General features: G+C 38.9%; 1 protein-coding gene across 3 annotated transcripts in view; it reads right to left on the reverse strand.

Annotated features, from left to right (window-relative positions):
• APC (APC regulator of WNT signaling pathway) overlaps positions 1 to 5,752 on the reverse strand; it is a 94,929-nt gene extending 89,177 nt beyond the window's left edge. For all 3 annotated transcript variants that reach the window (XM_026797723.2, XM_014272392.3, XM_014272393.3), the window contains exon 1: positions 5,386 to 5,752. The gene's annotated coding sequence lies outside the window, so the exon portion shown is untranslated. The remainder of the gene's footprint in view (positions 1 to 5,385) is intronic.
• Between the last annotated feature and the right edge of the window lie 19,145 nt (positions 5,753 to 24,897).

The raw sequence follows: 24,897 nt of genomic DNA on the forward strand, positions 1-24,897 counted from the left end.
ACACACTGCCTCATCTTCAGCTGCTCTTGACCAGCTCCCCTCTTTTCCCACAGGGCAGTTTTCCAGCCTGTAGAGCTGTAGGAGTTATCACTCAAGGCAGGACTGTGCATTTGCTCTTTTTAAATCTCAGGCCATTGGCCTCACCCACTGATCCAGCCTGTTCTGATCCCTCTGCAGATCTTTCCGGCTCTCTGGCAGATCAACACTCCTGCCCAACTTAGTGTTGCCTGCAGACTGACTGAGGGAACACTCCATTCAACAGGACTGGTCCAAACACTGGACCCTGGGGAACTCCCAGCCACCAGCTGGATGTAACTCCATTCATCACCATTCCCAGGGTCCAGGTGTCCAGACAGTTTTTCACCCAGACACCGCAGCTGTCCTAGCCATGAGCAGCCAGCTTCTCCCGGAGAATGCTGTGGGAGATGGTGCCAAAGGCTTTACTAGAGTCCAGGCAGGCACCAGCCACAGCCTTTCCCTCAGCCACCAAGCAGGTCACATTGTAATAGAAGACCAGGCTGGCAAAGCCAGACCTGCCTTTCATAAGCCCATGCCAGGATCCCAGGCAGGCAGGGCCTGATCCCCAGTCATCCTGCAGACAGATGGCACTCAGCACAATGGCCTGCCCTGGCACTGAGTTCAGCCTGGCAAACCTGAATCAGAAGTCACCTCACTACCCACACAGAGTCCTCAGCCCACAAACTCCAGCTGAGTCTGTAATACAACAAGCCAGTAGGAGCTTGAGGGAAATGCTTCTCATTCATCAGCTGAATTTCAACTTATAGTATGCAAACAAATTTAAATCTTATTCCAAGAAATAGCAAAGCACAGCCAAGTACTATACTGAGATTTACGACTTATTTCATCTAAAGTGAGAGAACGAGATGAAGTAGGCATATTTGCTTCACACACCTAAGTAAAATGTGTTAAACTGGACTTTTTAACACTATTCTGTAAGAAAATATAGAGCTTAGTTCTAAAGAGATTCTTGGCTGAGGTTCTTTAAATAGAAGAACAGCAGCAATGCGGACTCTCCATAGCAGGGGTTTCAGAGAAGAGAAAAGGCTCATGTGATCCTGAGAACCTTTTTCCATTAATAAAGGGAAAGCCAACTCACACAATTTATGCTTTCATGATTTCTTTGCCCTCTTGTCACACAACAATGAGAAGTCCTAGTTTCCTTCCAGTTCCCTCCACATGCCAGTTACTAAAAAAAAAGGCAAATCTACTAAAAGCCAAACTCAGCTTTGTGAAACTCAGCACATTTCAGAATCTATTTAAAGCAGCCAACAATCATACCATTAACAGCAAAAGTAAGAGCTTTTTATTGGTATCTGATTTCCAGAAAAATAAGCAACTTTCACTCCAACAATTTAATCCATGTGTGAGAAGCTAAGTATTAAGTAATGTTTGACTATGTCACCAAATTTCTGTTATCGGGTAAGAATATAAAGTTCGTAGCTTCAAAAAAATCACTGTATTAAGAGCGGTATCACTATACTATTTTGCACAGCCTAAATTCTTTTTATTTTGAAAATAAAAGTCTACCTGAATAAGGTTCCTTCTTCCATTACAGATTAATGTTCTATCAGCTTAGGGTTAAAACGCACCCCTGAAGAATAATACTACACCTATGAAAGCCATATCAAAATGCTATTGTTACTTAAACTTCAATGCTTTAGTTTAACATCTCCATAGAGAAATCAAACTACTTGTCCTGTAAAACAACTGTATTTACATATTCACACCATAGTCTTGTCTACTGAATTTTATTTCTTATCTTCTTAAAATCCATGTGGAAGTAATGGCAAAATGCATTCTCTCTGATCTCAAAAAGAATTAATGCTTCTAAAATGTCTTATTTCCACTAGAGATGACTAATATTTAATAAAGAATGACTGCTTTAAGACACAAATGAACATACTCATGAACTCAATTAATCTTTGGCAGTTGGTTCAAATTCGCATATACTATCTTTGTGATCATGAGCAGCAAGCAGTATCAGAGGTAGTGTCAGAGTAGCACATGGAGATACCAAATCCAAACAAGTATTATCTTTTTAACTTTTCTTCCAACCACATACCTCTCCCATATCCTTCATTACCCCTGTTAAATTGAGGTACAATATTGAGCAAATGCTCACTGCCCAGGTGCTTCATCACCCAGTTACAACTGATGCAACTCAATGCTACTTTTCAACTAAAACTGAACGGCAATCAGGCAACAGCTCATGTTCTGCTGTTGAAATAACCATCATAGTTATTTTTAACACTATTTTATCCAAAGTTGTATTTGTAGTGATAATTCAAGTTGATTAGAACCAAAATCCCAACAGTGTGAAACAGTACTGAAACCTTTTAAGTTGGGTATGTTAATCTGAAGGGTGTCAGATGTATGGCTATGAAGTAATAGGGGTTTTACTTTACCAATACTGGTAAAAAAAAGGATTATGAAAATAACATAAGCTTGAACAGCAAACCATTAGAAGATTCACTGAAAAATGCGTTACAACTATTTCCCAGCAGAGTTCACATACATTCATTCAGTATGTTTCATACAGACATTTTTAAACTTACAATGGAAACTTCCAAACACAGTTAAATGATCTTAAAATAATCCTGATACTTTTTTCTTTTAACATACATAATACTGATACCTCCATTAAAAGTTAAAAAGTCTGTATTTTATTAACCAAGCCCATTACCTAAAAGCCAAATGATTGCTTATTGTATCAATATCTGGTAAGTTACTAAAACCATACTGTGAAAACATGGTAACTTGATATAAAAAAACTACATATGGCTTTCTAATGTCCAAATTATACTGAGACAACTCAAAGAAGAATATGAGGCACAACACAAAACCCAAAAGATTCCTACACTGAATTTTAGGTAAGTGTGAGTGAAGACCACAGCATTAACAGATTTCTACTGTACAATGCTATGGAACAACTTCTGAGAAGTTGTAGAAGTAGAGACAAGATGAATACTACCCTAAATCAGTGGTGTCTTTTCATTTCCCACTCACAGGATGTGTAAGGGCAGAGGGGACACAGTAACTCAAATGGTCCCACCTCTCTACTCAAGTGGGGTCATCCTAGAGTACATGGCTCAGAACTACGTCCAGGTTCTGGAATATCTCCAACGAGGGAGACTCCACAGCCTCTCTGTGAAATCTGTCCCAGTGTCTGATCATCTGCACAAAGTTCTTCCTCATATTCTGGTGGAACTTCCTGTGCGTCAGTTTCTGCCCAATCCTCTTTTCTTATTGCTCAGCACCATGGAGAAGAGTCTGGCACCTTTCCCTCAGACACCTGCAGACATAGATGTGATTCTGGTCTTGTCCACACTAACAGGCCCTGCTCCCTCAGCCTTTCCTCCATGGTGTTTTGTGCACTCGTGATACTTCAGAACAGCTTGGTAATATTTCCAAAAGCATATATCTAACACCTGTGTCAATAATTTTGTTTATTGTTATTGAGTTGCTTGAAAGACACTACAAAAGTTAACCATTAAAAACCAATTCAACCTGTTTCGCTTGTGCAGAAAGAAGGAATTTTTAGAGTTTAGCCAAGATGAAGTGAGCCAAATCAAAATTTTGTTTCTCAATCATGACAGGATTGAGGAAGATTTATTGTTAACTAAGCTGTTTCATTTTAAATACAATGACAGAGATATAACTGCCTTACTCTAGAGGTTATCTAGATAGAAGAGATTCTAAAAATAACCTGAAAGTATTTATGAAAAGTAAATTTCTACACTGAGTTTTAGACATAAAATATATATATTTGTGTATTAAGCATACTCGAGATACTGCAAATACAAAATGCAGGTGTTTGTTAGGGTCAACAGCTACTAGTTTGGCATTAATACAAACCAAAACAGTATCACAAACTCTGTGCATACAGTGGCATGGCATACTGCTGATGGTATTTGTTGTATGTTCCAAAAAAACCTGCATTTGTGTATTTGTGATGTCAGTTATGTGGGGAATATTTTGTGCAACATATGTTTGGGTACCAACACTTGACACACCTGAGCGTGGGTGTCATTGCTTGGGGGATGTGCATAAACAAGGCAGGCTGTAATACATGCTTTGTGCTCACCAGAGTTTCTTATTGTATTTCTTAGAAATTAAAACCAGTAATTCAGTAACTAAATCACCATATGGCTGTCCACAATCTTTTTTTCTCCTTTATGCAACCAAGTACATATATGCCTGTAACTGAATATTATACTTTTTTGACACCTAAAGCATCTAAGGAGAGTAAGTACATGAAAGGCCTTTGTCAATGGGCACAACTACGCTATAAATAGTCTTCACTCCAACTACAGGAAAAAAACATATCAAGGAAGTTGACGCTGAAGCATAACAATGATCTCATGATGCCCACTTCAATATTTCTTGAGTGCTTAGGATTGGACGAACCTTTTTTCAAAGCTTAAAAATGTAATATTACAGCACCTGGAGAGGAAAAGGTTCTGTTTCTCTGCATTTCAGTTAATGACCTAATCTCACTTAACTCTTGTTGTAGCCTTAACTTACCAAAATGTCAGCCGTACTTCTGAAGCAAAGTTTGCAAACCTGTGCTTCTCCACCTAGTATACAAAACTATCTTCTCTAGTTCAACCAGAAGCTGGTAGAAGTAACTACATGAAAACAGATTCTGAAGAATTATGTTTTATTTTTTCAGAAAGTTAGAAGTTTCTGTGACAGCGTTAACAAAAGGCTTGTCTTACAGCTCTACAGGTCAGCACCATTATATTGTTTATAGCTCGGAGGGGACATGTAAGGCAGCAGCAAACAAGCAAGGCAGTTTAGTACACCAGAATCTTCATTTTCTCTGCACTTACTCAACGATGTCTGATGTTTACAGAAATCTGAGCTATTCTGCTTTACATCCAGCCAATTCTGAAGCTGTGAATGGCCGCTAAGGCTAAAATGACTACAGCATCTGAGGCTGTGGTCACAGACACCTGTACACACCCATCCTTCATCACCAGAGGTCAGAGGGCATGTAACAGAAGAAACAAAACCTCCCAATACAGAGTTTTGAGGTTAATTACTCGTTTAATAGTGGAGTTTTTAACTATGGTTTTTGCAGGTCAAGGCTTTTAAATATCTTTTCACAGGAGAGAGCGGCTCAGCTCTTCCTAAGACGCAACCTTCATACTCCAGGGATATTCTAGCTATGGAGTAACTGAATGCCTTCAGACTTATTCTGGAGGACCAAACCACTAAATTATGTCAAATTACATCGTGCTACCGCAAAATAAAATTTTAAAAAAGGAAAGCAAAGCAAAGCTGCTGCACGGGCTTCGAGTGACACGCACTGGACCGGACGGGGGCAGCGCCCCGAGGGCTCATCCCGCTCCCGGCACTCACCTGTTCGCCTTCCTCTGCCCCCGCCAGAGCCGCTGCGGTTCCTTCGACGCCTCCGCCGAGCTACGCCCCGACTCCGGAGCGGCGAGGAGCGCCGGCCAGCCGCGCATACGGAGCAGCCCCGCTCCCTCCTCACCGGGTCCCTGCCCCGGCTTCTCGGCTCCTCATCCCCGCCGCGGAGCTCCGGGACACCCCCGGCCGCCTCCTGCCCAGCCCCTGCCGCTGTCCCTGCCTAGCAGCCGCCTCAGCTCAAACGCGGCGCCGGGGCCGCGTCGCCCCTGTCCCTCACTCGCCACCCCCAGCCGGCGCCCCCACGGCCGCCATTTTGTCCGGGAGGCGAGAGGGGCGCGCGCAGGCGCGGCCGCGGCGATCCCGGGCCCGCAGCGGCGGCCGCGCGCACGCGCGGGGGCGCGCCCTGGCCCGCCCCGTGAGCGCGCGCCTGCCGCGGCGAGACGGGGTCGCGCGGGCGTCGTCATGCATCCGGGCCCGGTCACTTGGAGTCGGTCACTCCGGGTCAGTCACCTGGTGCGGGTCGGCCACTCAGGGTCAGTCACCTGCCGAGGATCGGTCATCCAGAGTCAGTCACCCCTGGAGGGTCAGTCACCCCTGGAGGGTCAGTCACCCGGAGTTCATCCTCCTCACAGGGCCCATCACCCCGAGGAGAGTCACTCACTCAGGATCGGTCACCCGGGGTCGGTCACCCGGGGCCGTGCCTCAGGGTCAGTCTCCCAGGGCTGCGGCTGCGTTGCCCAGGCTGGGGAGGCACGGTCCGAGCGGCGGGCGGTGAGAGCCCGAGGTGCCGGGGTGAGAGCAAACAGATGTCCCTGCTGAGGGGTGGATGTTAACAGCTCCCGGGTGTGTGTGGGAGGAGATGTCGGCAGAACGCTCAGAGTGCCCACGGGCACTGTGTAAGCTGAAGGAAACCAGGGGAGGGACCCTCGTGGTGTCTTTCTCGAGAGCCTCGCGCAGTCGGGCAGTTTGCCTTTTAAAAATCACAGTCACGGGATGGGCAAGGTTGGAAGATATCACAGCATCTCATTTGGTCCAACCTCCCTGCCTAAGTCACCTGAGTGGCACAGCATTGCGTGCAGACAGTTCTGGAGTATCTCCAGGGAGGGAGACTCCATAACCTCTCTGGGCAGCCTGTCACTGGTCACATGAGGATAAAGTCTTCCCTGGCTGCCCCTGCTTGTCCATGTTCTCAGTGAGCTTTGCCGCAGGTGTTTCAGCTTCACAATGGACAAGCTCAGACTCTCCAGTTTCTCCCTCTCAAGCTGGGCTGTCATGCCCTCTCTTGGCAGTGACGCTTTGGTGGTCACTTCCCAACTGGGAGGATGGGTTCTATGCCACAACCAGTAGTTCCACAGTTTGGTAGCTGAGGTGTCTCATCATTTGTGACTCATTGTCGCCTCGTTTGGATGACTTTCTTCACTTACAGGTGAAATGTTTGCACAGCCTGTATGTTTCTTCCCTATTTAGGCTTGTATTTGCTGTGAGGTTACTTCAAGTTGATGTAGATCCCATCTTCAGTGGGAGGCAGATCTGGTGCCATGAATCCCCAGCATATCCAGATGCAGCCTGGGGCAGACAAGTTTTTGAGGTCCTCTGCTCGCTTTGCCATCCTTGATCACACCATCGTACTCCCTCCCCCAGCTAACACTTTTGTTTTTAACCCATCTTATGAGTTCTATAACTACTTTCTTTCTTTTGATGTATGTAAAGACCTTTTTACTACCAGTTTGCGCATCGTTAGCAAGGTGTTCTTCAAATTCTTTTCTGCTCCTCATTTCCTGCCTTGATGTGACCTGCAGTGTTTTACGGCTTTCTGCTCTCTTTATTTTGGTCTTGACAAGTTCCGCCCCCTCATTATCAAAGGAATTGTCTTGGATAGACATCGCACTGGAGCCTCTCACAAGAGGCTGTCAAACCACAAATGTTTGTGAGTGTTAAACACATATTTAGGAAAGCTGGTACATACTGATGAATAGCTATGTCTGTGCATTTTAAGTTTTAATATTGTTTTTTCTGCTTAATTTAGCAACGAAGTTTTTCTAGGATTTGAGTATAATTTCTAAATGCAATTTCTATCATTGCTGTTTCATGATTATCCCTGTTTCAAGTGTCATAAAATTGTATCCTACAAACCATGATTACGAATAGCTAAATACAAGCTGATACAAATTTGACCCATATTATGAAAACTAGCACAGTTAAATATATCTAAGAAATTCTTTACTATGAGGGTGTTGGGGCACTGGCACATGTTGCCCAGAGAAGCTGTGGATGCTACATCCCTGGAAGTGCTGAAAGCCAGGTCCAGACTGGATGGGACTTTGAGCCAGCTGGTCTAATGGAAGGTGTCTTATGACAAGGGGTTTGGAACTGGGTGATCTTTATAAGGTCCCTCCCAAACCATTCAATGATCCTGTGATTCAGCTGTTCCAAATGGTATCTTTTACAGAGTCATATGATGTATCACACTATTATGGCTTTTTAAAAGACAGTTTTCCTCAGTAATATTCTTGTAAATTCGGTCACCTTTAGTTTTGCTAGCATATTGCCCAAAAGTTGAAGGATGAGAATAATAATAATTTTATATTCTAAGGAGTTTGGATTAAATCAAAGAATGTTCAGCTGTGTGACAGTCTAAATAAGGACAATTTTGAGTGTCTCTGTGGTACATACAATAACCTTTCACTCCATAAAAAGAGAGACACCTTCAACTTTTCTTGAATCCAATTTATGAGAATGTCTTCAAACAGATTTCCTCCTGACTAACATAGTAGCCCTCCACAGAAGAATAACTGTATCAGGACTGTAGCTGGACAAGGAATAGTTATGGATGTCATCTAACTGGGCTTCTGTAAAACTCTTGGTACAGTCCCCCACAACATTCTTATGTCTAAATTGGAGAGATTTGATTTTGATAGATGGACTGTAGGATGGAGAAGGAAGTGCCTGGGTGGCCATATCCAAAGAGTTACAGTGAATGGCTCAGTGTCCAAGTAGAAACTGAGCCATTAGTAATGAGGGGTGTCCTTCAAGGGACTAATCCTATTTAATGGCTTTATCAATACAGAGATGGTGGGAGTGAGTACATTCTCAGGAAGTGGACAGATGACACCAAGCTGAGTGATGAAGTTGACGTGCTTGAGAACAGGGATGTCACCTGGGGAGACCTTGACAGGCTTGAGGGGCGGTCCCATGTGAACCTTATAAAGTTGAACAAGACCAAGGGCAAGGTCCTCACCTGAGCTGGGGAAATCCCCACTATTTACACAAGCACAGGAATGAAAGAACTGAGAGCAGAGAAAAAGGACTTGGGGGTACTGCTGGATGAAAAACTGTACATGAGTCAGCCATGGGCACTGGCAGCCCAGAAAGCCAAGTGTGCATCCAAGACTACATCCAAAGCCCTGTGGGCAGCAGGAGAGGGAGAGGATTCTGCCCCTCTGCCCTGCTCTGATGAGACACCACTCTGGGCTCCCAACACTGGAAGGATATGAGATATTAGAGTGAGTCCAGAGAAATGCCCTGAAGCAGTTCGGAGGGCTAGAGCACCTCTCCTGTGATGAAAGGCTGAGGGAGCTGAGGATGTTCAGCCTGCAGAGACCTTGTCCAAACAACTGTAGGGAAATGAAACTACAGCAGTAGTCATTTACAATTTGCAGACCCTTGGTTCCATGAGGTAATGAAGTGAACGTATGCATTTAAGTATAAGCTGCACCTGTATGCTGAAGTGCAGCACAGGACTGTTGCCACAGGTGAAAAGCAGAGAATGTATCTGCCCCAGCAGTGTAAGCCAGCTCACTGGTATGCTGAGAGTGCTTCAAGCAGCTGCTGCAGAGCTTTTGCAGCTATAGATCCTCCCTGGGCCCTGTGGCTGAACACCTGTAGCTGTGGAGGAAGAAACTTTGGCTAATACACCATCTGTCTTCATGAAAAGGGAGAGTAAGGCACTCTCAAGCTAACCTGCCTCACAGGGGATAAAGACATACAAGAGAGGTAGAAATACAGTAACTAGTTAGCATTCTCAAGGGACCTGGCTGTAACCGCTCTAAATTGTGCCATAAGGAAATATATACCATAAGAAGTCAGTAGGAATTAGCCCTAGCTATTTGCCCTAGGAAAAAATATAGCTGTGTTAAAATTTGTCTCTCTTCTTCTCTGTATAGGAGTAACTTATTGCTACAACCTAGCTATGACCTTTCCTTTTCCTCCCATTGTGCCTTCTGCTGCTGAGTGCCTATTCCAGAAGTAAACACAGCATTTGTCTGTGTGCTGGTTGGGGAATTCACTGAATAAAGGTGAATGGTCTACTGTGGTAGCATGAAAGTTGTGGATGTGTTTCTCAAAACAGTCTCTAAAATAATCTGCTTTCTTGTCTTTTCACCTTGCTGGCTAGTTGTGCAATTGGGGGTTATTACCACTTGTTTAGTTTTTAAGACAATGTTCAGATGATGATCAGATTAATATTCCATTGCACTTAAATGTTTAATACATGCACATAAGTCAATTTCTGCCCTCAATCAGTAAACATAAGAACATGCACAAGAATAAGCCAGAACCTACTGAACAATATAAAGTGGCAGCAGCTCTAATTCAGTAATTTGACAGTTGAACAAGATGATTATACTGAAGATTCACTCTGAAAAGTTCTAAGGGGAAATTGCCCACCAAAACAAGCTCTCTAGCTATTGGCCCATATATTCAAATGTTAGATGTAAGATGGATGTTTTCAGAAGTGCTTTCATTGGAGCAATTCTACAGCTCACTGTGAAAAACTTCTCTGTAGGACTACATTTTAAATAAAGGCATGAAAAATGTCAATGTTGTTAACTATAATACTAAGTATAATGATATTCTCCTCACTCTGGAGAGTATAATTACAGGAGGAAAGCATTTTTTACAATTGGCAGTTTGCTGTGTGGCATATTTAAACAACATTTTGTGGGAACACTTATCTTTCAGGACAAAGGCCAATCTGGAGAACCCCAAGTAAGTAAAAGTGTAGACAGAAAAGTTTAGGTAGCAGTTTTACAGAAGTTTGCTACAGAGGGACTAGCCTTCTCTATTCATGGTTTGCCAATTACAAAGAAAATTTACCCTTAAGAAGAATGACTTCCCTTTTTTGTATTTGATTTGAACAATTAATAATTTAATATTAAGAGGTCACTCATAATTGTACTTAGTTTTGTGCTACACAACAGGAAGTTGTTTACTGGAGAAAATTCAATCAAGAGAAAGAAATAGGAAAGCACGAACCCACAACACCTTATGTCTTGTGTTCCAACATATAACAGAGGAAACACTAAGAGATTATTTTCAGGATAAATAGTCTAAACTTGGACATTCTGTAATCCTGTAATCCTAAAGTTATAATTAGAACTGTAAAGGTTGTTATTTTTTTATAATTTTATTTTTGGTGTAGTTAAATATCAATGCATTAGCTAATTATATCAGAGAACTTGAAGCAATGAAGCATGTGGTGGGTAGTCTGGTTCATGTTAAGGTTCACATTTCTAAGAGAAAACAAAGAAAAAAAGAAAAACACTAATGTCAGAAAAGAAATCCCAACTTGGGATCACGGGATCAAAAGCCACATTATTTTTAGTTAATCTTCTCCTGTCAATATAAAAGAAAGGGATAGTTGAATGGAATATGTCCAAGTTTGCTGTGCTGGAACTGAAACAGGAAAGAAAATGAGATATGAGGGTCTTGAATATTCATGAAAAATGGCTTTGAGTTTAGTCCAGAGAATGAGTCATTTTGAGTTATGCTCAAGTCCTGACATCAGAAGAGGTCTGAACTTGCACCCTGAATTTCAGCTTTCTTAAAAAAGGGGACTTTTTCCACAAAAGACAGATGACTACATCTTTAAGCAACATTGTTGCTTCCCTTGGGAGATAGAAGAGATAGAGACATCCTAAAGGTGAAGTTCAGTTGATGTGCTTTGCTTACCCAAATCTCTTAAACCAGGAAGATTTTTAAATAGTTCTTGCTATACAACAGGAGATGTCATTAGGCAAAGACACAGAGTAAAAAAATTTTCTCTTGGATTACTCAAAAGTATTGCAAAGGGTAGAGAAGCTGATGTCTAACAGATGGGCAAGGGAAGCTCTTGAGGAAAGGTTGAGATAAAAGTCGGCTATAGCTACCAAAGGTCAGGACACAAGTGACAGAACCTTTGGAGAAATGAGAATCCAGTCATTGCATTAAAAGATTGCCTTTGATAAATAGAAGAATTACATATGGTGACCCAAGCTACTCTGATAAGAGCTGACAGGCAGCCATCTGCATGATAATGTTCCACCACAGGGCAAACAGTGATGGTAAACACTTCACAGTGAAGACACTAAAACTGAACTTGAAAAATAAAAGTGGATGATTTTTGCTCATGCGGTCATTTCTAAAAGTGGAAAAAAAAATAGCTTTAAAATCCATCTTTCTTCTTCTGTGTATAGGAGTAGCTTACTGCTACAAAGCAAGAATAATATGGACTTTGTATGAGCTCTAAACCCAATAAAATTAGCAATGTTACTAAACAATTTTTAATGTATTCTTCCAAAAGAAGCAAATCTCTGTTATCTTCCTCAAATTTTTCTTATGATCAGAAGTGACTTCTTTACCAGGGAAGCAACTGTGTCAGCATGTGGGCTTGATAAACTCTATTGGTTTTTATGTAGAATAAATGAACTAACACTGCTGATACTTGTGCTTGCAATTTTCTTGAAGGAAGAATTAAAAATTTTTGATGGGAAATGGAGCATTATATTTCAATGTTCTCCAGATTATGGCATTTTATATGAAAATCTTCATACTTTGTTTTTGCATGCTTATGCTACAGTACATACTAAACAAAACATTTCCATATTAAGCCTTAATTTCTATAAAATTTCAGTAAATATGGCAGATAATACAGAGTGCTGTTAGGACATTTTTTTACACCCTCTGTAAGATTCAGCTCAGTCATCTGAAGCTGGGTTGAACATATCATATGGGGCAATTATTCTAACTTATTTTAGGCATTTAAGAAAAATTGCCTGCTAGAGTTACCTGATTCTGTCTACTGATTATAAGTAGAGTCTAGAGGGACCAATATAAAGTCATAGTTTAGCATTCATATTCTTAAAAGAAAACATGATAATCTTGTATTATATATCAGTACATTATAAGATATGATACAATCCAATGAGTTAATGCAACTAATACACTTTTAGAAACTATGAGAGAATCAAGAAATGTAGATAATTTTCTCTAAAAGACATACATTTTAAAAATCTGAATATCTGAAATGTTTGCATTTCTGATTGTTTCTGTCATTGGTCTTTTCTTAAGTAATATATCCTTCATCTGAGATATTACTACTGTTTCCCTGGGAAAAAACCCAAACCAACACAGAGGCCTAATTTATTAGGTCTAGATCAGATATAACTCAATTTAAAGTAGCATATCAATGTCAGTGAGATTAAATAGCCACACTCATCACCATCTTTACATTCTTTCTTTCTGAAAGTCTGCATCATAATTCACCAATAGCAACAGTATTTGCATTCCTAAAGTAAAGTTCAAAATAACCATGATTTCTCTGTCCACACTGTATGCTGGGGAAAATCTTTGAAGGCTGCCTAATTGAAAAGCTCATTATTACAACTACATCACTAATGCAAGTTTTGAGAAAAAAGTGTTAGTATCAAGTTGTTTCCTTGAAAGCTTGTTGAAAGCTTGACTTGTGTAGTGTCCAAGCTTTCTTCATTTGCACAATTCATTTACTGAAGTTCATATAAAAATTTATATTATTTACAGGGACATTTACTGTGGATGGGTGTATTAGGAAGCAGAATCTATATAGAATTGGTTTGGTTGTTGAGAAATAGTAGGAATTTAGGAAAAAATGTTTAATTTTAGATAAAATGACATTTTAATAACACTTTTTGTGCAGTAGAAGCCAGCTGAGTTAATAAATTTTCTGAGAAAAATAAGAGAGTTAGACCTTAGATATCAGTATTGCTAAGTTCATCACTATGTGAAAGACCACACAAAAGGTTACATCTGAAACCACTTTAAAAATTCCTGGCATGCTACTAAAACTACATATGATAATCTTATTTTAGAAGCAAAATAGATATTTTTCTAATTGAAAACCAATATATTTCAGCTCAGCTATCTACTGTCCCGCTCTCATGCGTTTCATGTTTTTGTGGAAGATAAACTGCAGGAGTTTTAATAATGATTCAGAAATAAATACTTCTAAATAGCTACTCAGTTACTTAAAAGAGAAACCAGTTCTGACATGCCCACCAGTCTAGACAATGAAGTGGTGACAGTGTTTCCACATTCACAGGTGTAGATTTTTTGAGGCAATGGTCAGTCATAAATAGTGCTGATCAACTTGTAAATTCCAGCACCAAGACAGCTGACAGAAGCTCTTATGAAGAATATAAGTCACAACTGAAAATCAGTTCTGAAATGGATGAAAAACTGCAGTGGGGTTCTGCAGGAGTATTGGAGAGAGATGTATATTTCTTCAGAAATATATCTATCTGAATGCTGTCATTTGCAATAATTTCAGGATCTGTGTGTACAATTTCATGGAGAGGTAGAGGTCTTAGGCAGAATGTACAGACAACCTTATAAAACATTATTTGCAAAGAAAAGCACTTAAATATTAAGAAATCTAAAGGTTGCCTGTGCAGTATTAATTAATTTGATTACTACATTTGTTTTATTCCTTCATGCTGTGAATCAGTGCTTGTTCATAAAATCATGATATCTTCTCTGCAGGGATCAAGAATCAATCAGCAAACCACATCTACTGAAAATATGAGAACATGGTGTGTCTTGGTTTTACTCTCTGTGAAAAATGCATTGTTCTGTTTGTTCTGAATGGATATACTGTGAGTTTTGTTTAAAGCTACTTAATTAATGTGTCCAGAGAGATAGTAAAGCATTCTCTTGTAATCCTTTCTGATCTGAAATGCCCTGTCAGTTATATTTTTTCCCAGGATGAACTGCCCTAGGTGAGCTAATCAGTCCCAATATGGAAGGTGTACCAAGTCTTTCACACTCTGAGTTCCTCTTTGAGTTTTGCTCTTTGCTTTTGAGACAGAGGCACTGCCATTGTACCTAAACTTACAAAAACAGGGGTACATTATTTGAAAATTGAAGTAGACTGTATCAGCAGGACTTGTCTAATGCACATGATTTTTAACTCCTTCGAAGAATGCCACTGGATTTGTGTGTAAAGTCATAAAATACCCATACAGATTCTTTCCCAGTCAAGATAATTTATCCACACTGCCATCAATTTTGGATTGTCCACACTACCATCAATTTTGGACTACCATTCTTTTGGATGGTTTCCACCAAACTTGTCCTGTGAAGAATTCAGGTTTACTGCTCTTTAGTTCCTCTTCTGCAGCTCTTTTGGAAGCCTTTTAAAATCAGTGTCATATTGACAATTTTGCAGTTGAGCAAAGAGAAAAAAATTAGAAAAGTGTTTGAAACCTAAGGAAGTAATGGAGCCAAATCTTGCAGAACTTGATAGTCCAAGTAGAATTGCATGCTAGTGAATCTCTGTTAAGCAATATTGTCGCTACTGCATACTTATTTGGTAGAGCAATAGGATAGAATTAATAAGTACATATTCCAAGTCCATTTGAAAAACTTGAATGTGATAATGTCAAACTGCTGAATTTAAACATTTGTAACTTTTATAGTGCTCAAACTACTTCGATAAATATAATTTAATATTTACATCACAGCTTAATTTTCTAAGTAATTGTAATCTTAGATTTCTGTTCCTGGTCAGATTTGGTTACCTGAGTGTTTTATCCAATGTATTTTTCTGAAGTTTTTGGTGAAGGTAAATAAAACCACCTTCTCACTATGATGAAGCATTTTTATTTGGAGGTGCAGAAGATAACATACTGATTTTCAAGCAAGTACAGAAAGAGAGAGAGCTGAATAAACTGAGATCTAACTATAATACTGGAGTTGCTATGTACAAGTGAAGGAAAAACTCTATTTAGTGTCTATGATTATAGCTTAAAATCCCTATGAGAAGTTGCTCCCAAACATTAACACATATGCCTGTATGTCTGTGTGTTCAGGTTGCCCTCAAACTTCAAACTACAGGGCAAACAGTGTCCCTTAAATGAAGATTTTGAATATGAAAAACAGATAGAAATAAGATAGTGTTCAAAGAGAGGTAACCTAAGCAAGAGAATTGGCTTCTTCTACCTGAGTGGCTGATTATTATCATACCTGACATTTTTTAGTTGGTAACGGCATTATAAAACCAGCACAGGAGCTAAGCTCAAAGTTGTCAGAAGCTTAACTATATATGGGGACCTTGGCAGAAGCAAAATACAAGTTGGTTGACTTGATTTTTGTTATTGACATGAATGCAAAACAGGAAGATTCCAGTCTAAGTAAAGTTTATCAAGATAAATTTATGTAATAAGCAATTGGAGGAAAAATCAAATATGGGATGCAGCACCATGCACTTTTAAACTTATTTTTAGAGCCAGAGTTTAATTACCTCTGGCACTGTCACAGCTGCTACATGATTCTTAAATACTTTAACTGAGCATTTGCATCCTAATAGAGAGGCTGTCTTCTGTACCTGTTCTGTCCACATTCTAATGCAGTTTCATGAAATAATCCAACTGGCTGGGCAATAAATGCCCTATGGAAAAAAAAAAAAAAAAAGGCACAGTTCGCTTGTACAGAATAGTACAGGAAGCCAATTTTACCCTTCTTCTTACCTGTAACTCTGTAGCTATTACGGGTTACTTAAATAAATAACCAGAATAGATTATCCATTACATATTTGAGGAGTGGGTAAGTAACTGTGTCTTCAACTCTGACATAAGCGAAACCTCATCTGGTAACTTCATTTAACAGTTATTAAGAAATTGGCAACTAGCAATTTGGCAACTCACATATAATGTTTTATACATTCAGAATCTCGCAAATTTATATGATTTATGATTTAGATATTCAATCAAGCCTAATATGATTATGTTAAACATTCTGCCAGTTTCTGAAATTAATCTATTATCTTATATTATTCAAAATATCTCTTAATGCACAACTTCATCAAAAAGCAGTCTAAAGTCCTGTTTTGTCGACAAAAAATATTAAATTAAAGAAATTTTAAAATAACTAGAGACAGATTATGATAAATAGTTAGAAGTAGGCCTGAAAGAAGACCTTACTTTGACACCTTGAAAACATATGACTGCAGGCTTACTTTTTACAAATCGAATTGATTCATGCATAACTGTTCAATATCTACAGCTTTATGTTTTCATGATATTAAAGAAGAAATATTTACACCATTTACTTTGACTAAAAGTTGTGTGGTCTTAAAGTAGTTTGGGTAGTCTAACGACCCATATATTGCTACTCTCTCCACTGTCTTCTTTTCTCCTCTAAGTTATTCCCTGATGTCTTTCTGATTTTCTCTGTTCACCTTGTTTACAGAAATCTGCTCTGCTAAGCTGCTATGATAGGAAGCTGCTATGTCAGGAAGGAGAGAGACAAGAAAGAGAACAGAAATGCTTTAGCTTAACCATCAAATATGTGGGATTGAAAGAAATTCAGGCATCAGTCATGGAAGTATTTGATCTTTTACTTAAATGTATTTCATAGGAGGAATAGTGCTGTGAAAGATTATGGGTTTATGCAAGCATTTCCATGATTACAGCCTATGGATTATGGATTAGAATTTTCCATGGTGGAGTCAATAGAATTAATTTATTTAATTCTTCTGAGGTCTGAATTTGAAACTATTGCTGAAGATGGAAAATATGTATAAACTTTCATAGAAACAACAATTTTAAAAAGTCAAATGCAGAGGATAAGCTTTACAAGCATACCTGCCTCTTCATGTCATGTACCTGCCTGTTCTGCACTGGGGTGGAAGATAAGAGTTGAAGTGAGGGAGAGATGATGCAGGGCTTTTTCTGGATCAATAAAAAGCTTTGACAACAAATGGCTCAATAAGATAACTCCATTAATTAGACAAACTAAGAAGAGTAATATAAGTAGGAGTGAAACCTGATGTTCCATGAATGGCCGGGGCACCCTGAGTTTGTGCACCACAAGATGTAACCTGTAAGGATTTTCCCATGGCACACTGTGCAGAGCAGATCCTGTCTGTGCAGAGAAGCTCTCTTTTTCAGTACTGGGAGATATTCCATTGTTTCATTACAAGAAAACAACACTATTCCTAAGGGATTATAATGGGCACTCATTGCTGCACTCGTAGTAAAGGTGAGGCCAGGCAGGTGGTGAAATCACTGGTACCCAGTGGGAGCTGCCCATGGGCTCTTCTGTTCCAGTGAACTTGCTGTGTTTATCCTGCAGCCAAGATCTTTGTGCAGCACAGAACAGCCCTGAATGCCACCCTTATATTCAGCACAGCCCTCTGCCTACTCAGGCAAACTGTTGTGTGCATCTCTAGCTCCTAAACATGGAATGCTGTGCTGACCAATACCCTACCTAGGAGGACCAGGCATAGTTTCTTTGAGGGCTCTCTGTTGATGCCTTCTGAAGGCTGACCTAGAACAGAGGCTAGGCAGAGTTAAAGAATAAAGTAGGTATTTATTAAAAGGCTTCAGTGGATACACCTTGGGTAATACAAGAGCCCAGAAAGGGCTACACCCAAGATGGACCCAAAATAATTGGAAAATGGATGACCGGTCATGCAGTGTCACACTTTAATAAAGTTTTGGTCCATTTACATATTGGAGTTAATTGTCCAGCTATAGCTTTAGGTTATGAAGTTCCATCCTCCTTGTTTTTCTCTCTTCAATTCACAATTGTTTATACTTTCTGGGCTTGGAGCTTGGCACAGTTGTCCTTGGACAAGCTGAAAAAGGGTTGTTTTGTCTACCTACCCTGGGAAGAGAGCTTGCTAACACCTACCATGGAGCTCAGAGTTTCACATTAAAGCAGCACAGAATCTGAAAAATATAGAAGCTAAAACTTAAGCAAATCCTCATTCCTTCATGTTTACTTTGATGGGTAAATTTATGTTTTTAAGGCTGTAAAAGTATTCTTCCTTCTAATGAGAGGCTGTTGTATTAAACAGTGTTGTCCAAGAAAAAAGAGGAAGAATAGATAGATTATCTAAAATAAATAAAAATTCTCAAATTTAATCTTATCTTCTAACATCTTGTAAAGTAATTTCAGATCAAGAAACTAACCACCTAGCAAATAACCAAAAATAATTTTCAGAGTATAATGCAGGTGCTTCTGTGTGTGCATTCTAAAAAGGATGTTTTCTGTTTGAGAAACGAAATGCCTGTTTCAGCCAGAAATGAAACACTGCTTGTAAGAAAATAATCCTTCTCTTATCTGCTAAGGGGTACAGTAGCTGCACCCTTCTTTAGCTCCTCCTGGTTTGGATAACATGGAATATACTTCGCTTCCCATCCTATCACATGACCCTGGGCATAATGCCATTGTGTGACCAAGGATGGTACTTTCTTGTTGATTAATGGAAAAAAAAAAAAAAGAAGCAAAATAGAATTTATTCTCATATTTTTTCCTTGAAAATTTAGTGGGATACCACAGCAATTAGACTTCAGTTGCCCATGTTGACATCAGCTCAGGTATTTGTGAAGATTTCTAACTCCAAGCTTGCATGTGTGATTACATGTATTTTTTATTTGCCTTATGAAATATTTATATTTAAGATTAACTTCTTCTGTCTCCCTGTGATATCAACTCACTCTACTTTTTGCAGATTAGAATTGCATATCTGTATATTAATGGTATTTTTACATCAGAGGCTTGGCTAACACACAGACTTCTGTTTCAAGTGCAGTCTTACTGTCATGTCAGCATGATTTGTGAGCTAATAAAAAGTGACCACTGTAAAACAGGTATCTCTGTTTCCGGGCATAAAAATTTACATTTTTGAAAGCAATCCCTTGGTTGTATCTCTCCACTGCTTACACACTAACATCGCACCTTAATTTCTGGAAGTCAAGTTAATTTAGTAAGTATTTTAGCAATAAACACATTAGAAATTGTTTCTTGCATTTTTAAAATAGAAGCAACAAATCCTAAAAGTCTTTCTGAACAGGAAGGGAATGGTAATGTAAGTTAAAATAATAAAAGTGAATCAGGCTTAAATATGAAAACATTAGGCTGCTTTTCACATATGAGTAGGTTCAATTTGGGCCCATCTGACATCTAAAAATATTTTGAAACTAATTATTTTGTTTATTTGTCTTAAAATAATTGGTAAAACATATGGGATAATGAGAACAATATTTTTCTTTCTTTCCTGCCATTTAAAACTTTTTATGCTAAATGGACAGGACAGGGTACAACATCTCAATTTCTATGTATTCTCTATTTATCTTCTCTCTAAATAGCCATTCTTAAGTCCTACTGTGCAATAAATAATGCTCTTAAATATTGTGAAACACAATAAAAAAATTGAAGGAGTAATGCAGGCTGCCCTGAGAGGTGATAGGTGCTCAATCCCTGGAAACATTGGAGATCAGATGGGAGGGGGTTCTGGGCAATTCTTCCAGTTGAAGATGTCCCTGCTCATTCCAGCAGTGTTGGACTAGGTGACCTGTAAAAGGTCCCTTTTAGCCCAAACCATTCTGTGATTCCATGAAAAATTAGAGCTGTTGCATTGTCACTGGTTTATTTTAAGCTTCTAGGCTGCAATTAGATCCTCATCAAGCTATTCTCAAGCTGTTTCATCCACATTCTAACCAGTAAATGCTACACTGAATTTAACACATCAGGATAGCACTACTCTCACGGAGTTCCATCTTGAGATCATAAGGAAGTGTGGATTTTGGACACAGACAGCGGTGCAGACAGAGCTAAGCTAAACCAAGAGGACCATGGAGGCTGCACAACTTAGGGATTTGTGCTTGTGCTGTGTTCCTGTTATGGTATCAAGCTCTGTTTACTTCCCAAATACCAGTGGGGTTTAGGCAACACAATATGCAAATAATGAAGAGGGGTATGCCTGCGTAAGTGACATTTCCTCTGAAAAATGGGTTGTATTTTTCCAACAGAGGGGACTAGTGTTTTAATTTCCCATGATGGTCATGTAGGTTTCATCAATCCTATTTTCCAGTGTGTTGCATTGCCTCAGGCAACTTGATTGGTTTTAAGAGAGTCACTGTCAGCAGAGTGACACTTTCTGTGGTGTTGTTGGTTTCTGTGCCCATACACCAGGGACATATGCATATCTTCTGATAGCTTTTCCTTAAGTACACACCTCCTGCTTATTCTAGGTTGCCATCCAGTCCTTTTGTAATGACTCCTCATCTGTACACATTTTACAAATAAACCATCCCCTTATGCATTGCCCTTTACATATTCCAGTTTCTAAATACCTCCTAGTAAACATGAATACAAAATAATAGCATTCAAAATAATATATGTATTGAGAGTGATTGTCTAGGAACATTTGTTGGTCAGACTTTGCATCAGTAAGCAGAATACTGAACATGGAATTGCCTGCATAAAATCTTTATCCTGAGTACTTTGTAAATAAAAATATGCAGCACTACTGCAACCTAAGGAATATATTTACTCCTTTGTGGTGCCAAAAAAGTACAGCAGAGCAACTTTTGCTTTTTAAAGAAATAGAAATTTAAAAAAACCCACAAAGTGAAAGTGGGCTGAACTAGTTTAGTTAGTCCAGTCTGTTCTGCTTTTGCTACAGTCTCTCTCTTCCAAAGAAAAGGCACTGAGAAAAAGTTTTAAGGAATGTATTCAGACATGTTTGCTTTACACACCTGCTTTGCAATATTTGGTGCTCAGGATCCCTCTCTTGACTGAGGGAGTGTGGGGAGATAAGTAGCCAAGGTTGGGAGCATCAGTAACCCAGTCCTAATGCATCTTTCTTGTCCACATGTCTTTCAGTCTGCTTCTTTCACTGCAATAATCAGCCATCTCTGTGGACTGGTGTGGAGGACTGTGGAAGGAAAAAGGCCACAGCTCTGCCAAATGAAGGCTTCCTCCTGCACGTACACGTTCACAGCAGAGCGGCTGGACAGGGGCTGAACCACCCCCAGAGCCACATTTCTGATTCAGGCAGCCTGAGTGCACTCACTCGGAGCAAGAGGCACTTTCCCCATTGTTTGTTTGTGTCAGAGTATTAGGGAAAATCTGTGCCTTGTGGTGAATCATTTCCCAAAGGAAGTATAGGGATTTTTTTTTTGTTTGTTTTCAGTATATCCTCCTTGTGGAGTTGATGAGAAAAACCAGAAGCTGGAGTGTTATTTTCAATGGGAAAACAATAGGAGGGAAGTTAGGTAAATGAAAAGGAGGAAGGATGGACTGAGGAAAGGGAAAACACAACACAAGCAAGAGGAGAAAGAAATAAAAGTAAGGAAACCTGTATCTTAAACAACTCCAAAACACCAAGGAAGCATTTAATTATCTTGTATTTATCAGTCTCTCCATACTGGCACAATCACTGTATTTCACTTCTGTCATTGATACTCTACAGCTTATAGGTGAACTCAAGCTATTCTACATGACAAAAGTAAAATAGGAAAGAGATCTGCATTATGAGGGAAATTATTTTATTCAGTGAGTGAATGAAGAGAAAGAGGGAAAAGAGCTTCACTGCTTTGATTTATGCCTTCTGAGCTATATCCATCTGGAGCTTTGCCTCAACAGAGCTTCAAGGTGGTGAAAAAGGGGAATGATACTGCCCTCCACAGTACAGAAATCAAATATTTGTTTCCTTTGATGGGATGTTGAAATACATTTTAGAAATAATATTCAAATTTAAAAATATTAATTTTTGTATATACTTCAGATTTCTAAAAGTTAAACATTACATAGAGACCATTGTCATAATTTTGTTCACTTGTCTAATTCAGCGTCAGGTACTCCTGTAGTTTCAAATCTGACCTGAAGAGTTAAGAAAACTTGAGAAAAAAATTCAAGTTTTATTTACTTCTGGAGTCCCTGGCGGGAAAAAATAATTTGTCTGTATTTTCAAGGTTAAAAAATGTAATGCATACATTGCTTACAGCAATATTTCACCCACAGTTTTCAGCTGGATTAATTTGTCAGAGAGGCAACTGTTAAATGGAAAAATAATAAGGTCAAGAATGAAGCTGTTTTATTTGTAACATGAGGGCATTTGAAATGTTTGGAAGTTGCTAAAATATGATTCTAACCAGAAATGGCATTTGCTAATAGCCCAAAGGATTTTGGCCAGTATCTTGTTGTGTTTCATAGACATCTGGAGTGGTCACAGCCAAGGAAGAGGCTCAACCTTGAGGTTGTTTACTTTCAGCACTGGCAGAGCATTGGTCAGAGATTCAGTTCTTTGTAAGAACATCTCTATTAGAGACATATTTCAGTGTGTTGCTGTGGATGTATAAACTCATAGCTGGACTGGCTGGATTGTGGTGATAATCGCTGGTCATTGTGGTTATCTGTTCTGGACCTTTTTGGGACTTATTTCTGTTTTATGCTGAGTGTTTATCATAAAACACATAAATGGTCTTGGGAGGACAAGGTAAGTGTACAAATCACTGGGCTTTGGAGAATACATCCACATGATGTGCAGCACAAACACAAGCCCTTTTCAGCTGTTTGACCAGCATCCAGCCACTATGAGTCCTGCAAAGCTACACTGATGTGCAGTTAACTTAAAAAACCACCAAAACCCATTCTTTAAAAACAAATACTTAGCTGTTTGTCCTTTTTTTTTTTTTTTTTTTTCACATCTTAATCTCCAAGGCTCTTATTTTTGGAGTCCTGTCTACTAATAACTCATTCTAATCCATGTTGTCGTTTTTGCTTTGGATAAAACTGTTTTTCCCCACAGGCCAATATTGATTGACAGCTTTCTCATCTTTAAATACTCCAAGTGCTATAACCATTTTTGCTTTGTACAGTCACATGCTGTGCTGTAAATACATCGTGCACAAAATGTTAATTTATGTAACTGCTTTATCAGATATTTCTTTGCTCTGCATAAGTGACTTCAGCAAAATTCATGATATTAAGAATTAAATTTATATTAATATTTTGGCAGTGCACTTTGGAATTTACTGCATTTTTAGAGATATCTATCTTTGAAAAGTGAATATTCTACCCCTGTATTAAAACACTTGGTGTTTCAAGACTGGCAGCGAAAGCATGAATTATGCATCATATCTTCCCTGTGCCAGATTAGGAAATAATGCTTTCACTCTTATTTGAGTGGTTATAACTGGAGAACTAAATGAATGCAAAATTTAACTTTTAATTTTGTTTCAAAAGTTCAGTATTTAGTTTTCGAGGCTGAAGGAAGTATATAGGGGAATTTCTCCCCATTTACTACTCCATATTGAAACAGTTGTGACTGAGCCTTTTAACTACAGGTCAGATTTTTTCTTCCATGAATTTGTCCAGCCGATCTTTATGCATTTATAGTTTTGATATTCAGAATATATTGTGTTAAGAAATTCTGCAATTTAACATTTGCAGTATGCAAATTTACCTCTTATTTTTTAAAAATTCTTTGAGTAGTAATACAACTTGATACTCCCTCAAATAAAATAATAAAATGAGATTTTGGGGAAAGAAAAACAGTCACAGAAACATTAAAAGGCGTGTATTTTATTTAGGTGCTATTAGTGGAGAATTGTCACTGAGATAGCTTTTGTCAAAGCAGTGTCCAACTTTTAAATATTGTATAGTGAGCTGCCTGGATAATAGATTGAAGACTGCTTTGAGCATATTATAGTGATAGTATTTCCTGTATACATGACATGCCTCATAACCATTCCTCAATCTCTGCTTTTTCTCCTCTTGAGAAAATTAAATAAAAAGGTTCTTTTAAAATGATTTATCTCTGTATTGTGAGAGAAATGTGGTCACATGTGACTGTCAAAAATTCCATAGAGAACCATTACTTTATGGTAATCTTCATCAGGCCTTCAACTCCTCACACATTTAAAAACTTTTAAATACTTGCATTTAAATATCCTTTAGCCTTCATTTCCTCTTCTGAAAGATGTGTTCCTACCACCTTGTAATTAGACTTTTTATTTATGAAAAATTAAATCAGGATACTTTTTATTTTAAATGGAATAATGAAAATAGCCATCAAATATTTCTGCTTTGTAGCTACTTACTTCAACTATTATTTTGTACCATACTGCAGCAATAAGTCATTACTTACAGTGCGTCTTTTTTGATTTTCAAAGCATGATAAAGAGTCTGATATAATATATTTTTTTTTAAATGCAAAAAATTACAGAGAGAATGTAGGTCACATGTCACAACAGCTGCTTGCTTCCATGTCCTTGTTTACACCTGAATCTGCAAAGGAGGAAAAACATACTATCTGCTCTGAAAACACCAGTTTAAAAACTGAAATGAGAACAGACAGAGACCAATGTTTTTCAACTTTTCTGTAATTATTGTAACTCATGGACATGGCACTAATAGCAACAACATTTACTGGTAGGCTCAATATCTGCAACAGCTGTGCATGGAGCAGTGGATGTCATG

This window comes from Zonotrichia albicollis, chromosome Z, assembly GCF_047830755.1.
Source record: "Zonotrichia albicollis isolate bZonAlb1 chromosome Z, bZonAlb1.hap1, whole genome shotgun sequence".
Lineage (NCBI taxonomy): Eukaryota > Metazoa > Chordata > Aves > Passeriformes > Passerellidae > Zonotrichia > Zonotrichia albicollis.